This window comes from Berghia stephanieae, chromosome 4, assembly GCF_034508935.2.
Source record: "Berghia stephanieae isolate SIO BIC M18660-M18661 chromosome 4, UCSD_Bste_1.3, whole genome shotgun sequence".
NCBI lineage: Eukaryota > Metazoa > Mollusca > Gastropoda > Nudibranchia > Aeolidiidae > Berghia > Berghia stephanieae.
This window is the reverse complement of record NC_088363.1, coordinates 75,564,888-75,567,387: the sequence shown is the minus strand read 5'-3', so window position 1 is coordinate 75,567,387 and position 2,500 is coordinate 75,564,888.

Sequence of the window (2,500 nt, the reverse complement as noted above, 5' to 3'; positions counted from 1 at the left end):
GTCGTTTCGCTCAAATTAGATTTCAAAACTATTTTGTTGAATATATTGTTTTTCGGGAGAGCGGGCGAAGGAAGGTGATACGCGCTTAACACGATAAAAATGGCTAACGAGAAAGCTGTCCAGTGAGCTTATTGTAAAAGATTAAGCGTAGTATGGGGAAAGATGATGTGTACCCGGATTTGTTGACTTGTTTTGTTTTGCAAACTTTACTGTTTAATATTCATCGAGATTTTTTGTTTGCTTGAATCGCTTACATTAATGTTTATTCTTTAAAAATTTGTTTGGATTTATATGTGGCCGATTTAATTAATGTGGGTTTGTTGTTTTTGTGTGTGTGTGTGTTTATTTTTTTTTATTAATTTTTTTTTTTTTGGGGGGGGGGGTGTTGTTTGCGTCTTCCACATCACGACGTCAGGCACGGACAAAATACTAAGAATAAAGAGAAGAGCCGCTAGACCTAACCAAGCCAAACTCGAAAAAAAAACGGCTGAGGACGTCGGGTGCTTGGTATAGGTAGGTCTTGCGGTGCTTCTCTTTATTCTTGTATTTTGTCCATGCTTTATCCGGAAGACGGTAGAGGACGGCAGTGCCAGGTCGTCGGAGTTAGTCTCCGGTGTGGGTTAGCCCTAATATGACAGCTTCACAAAGAGACAACAAAAGATGTATCACAATGAGAGCAATATTAATCAGTTAACGGTCGTACTATGAAAAGAAGCTTGTATATACAATGTTTGCCAGAATACTCGTCCTTCAAAGATCGATCGATTTAAATGACCCTCATCTTGGCTAAAACGTTCAAACTCGAAACTTCCATCTCAAACCGAGGACTTCGCGAAGTCCCAGGTTTGATAGTTTTTACCAAGACGAGGATCATTTAAATCGCTCGATATTTTTTCTGGCGAAATTTTAAAATACATATTGTTTTCTTTATCCAGAGTACGACAGTTTACTGATTAGTCAGCAAAATACAAATGATGTTTCTGATCTGCATATGCTGTCCAGTGGAAGAATCTAAACTCCAATTGAGAAAGAAAGAGTTTTCAATATTTGCAATCTCTCATAAAAATTAGAACACTATGGCATCAGTTAATTTTCTTTTTATTTAAACCTTTACATTCTTAATACTATTTAAATTGAATGGATGACTTACTGGAAATAGCATTTTTTTTTTGATAAAGAAAAAAACCCCATTAAACTATCTTTTCATGACCATATCTTGAACCATAATAAGCAATCGACTCAACGGCAGATTTCCATTTACATTTGACCCGGCCTACCCAAATGCCTGTGCTACTTCTTTAGGTGTTTTCTAATCATTTTTATAATCTAGTTTCGACCTCCATGTTTAGTGATTTTCCATTATGTTTGTCCCCCTGCTACTTCCGGGAACATTGACAGAACCGCTGTATTTTGTTGCTCATGGCATTCGTCTCAAAGAAGAAAAATGCATAGCCGGAGGGTTGTGCCATAAATAACAACCTGTCAGCTACTGTCACCAACTTTGAAGGACTTCCCTTCTTTTGAAACAAATGCAAGAATAGGTTACAGAGTAATAAAACATTTTCTCCTCTCTCTCTCCCCCCCTGGACACACACATCCGGGAACAAAGTCTTAACTTAACTCACTCTCTTTATTGTTTCTTATAATTTTAGAGAAGTAAAGTTATTCAAAAATATATTTGAGGGTAAATCTACCACTTACTGTCTTCAAAACATTTTACTAATAGCAGAACTGACTACTTGAAAATTCAAAAATTCCTATTTTTATGAGATGAAAATAATAGTCGCGACAGTTAACTTTATAGATCAACATATTGCCCTCACATGAATTAAATAACACTTCAAAACCCCGTAAAATTACATCATCAAGCATCAACTTTATTTACCAATAAATTTCAATGACACAGATGTATACTCACGGAGTTCTGAAATGGGAACTGACATCGTAATTTCACGTATTTTTCGTGGTAGTCGACAGGTTTGTAAAAAAATCATAAAAGAAAATATGCACACACACACACACACACATACACACACACACACACACAAAACATATAGACACACTCAAAGAAATAAATAGAGAGAGAGAGATAGATAGAGAGAGAGAGAGATAGGCAGAGACACAGAGAGAGATAGACAGATAGATAGATAGATACATACATACATACATACATACATACATACATACATACATACATACATACATACATACATACATACATACATACGTTCACACATACATACATACATACATACATACATACAACATACATACATACATACATCATACATACATACATACATACATACATACATACATAACATACATACATACATACATACATACATACATACATACATACAATACATACATACATACATACATACATACATACATACATACATACATACATACATACATACATACATACATACATACATACATACATACTTACATACATAGAGAGAGGAGAGAGAGAGAGACAGAGAGAGAGAGAGAG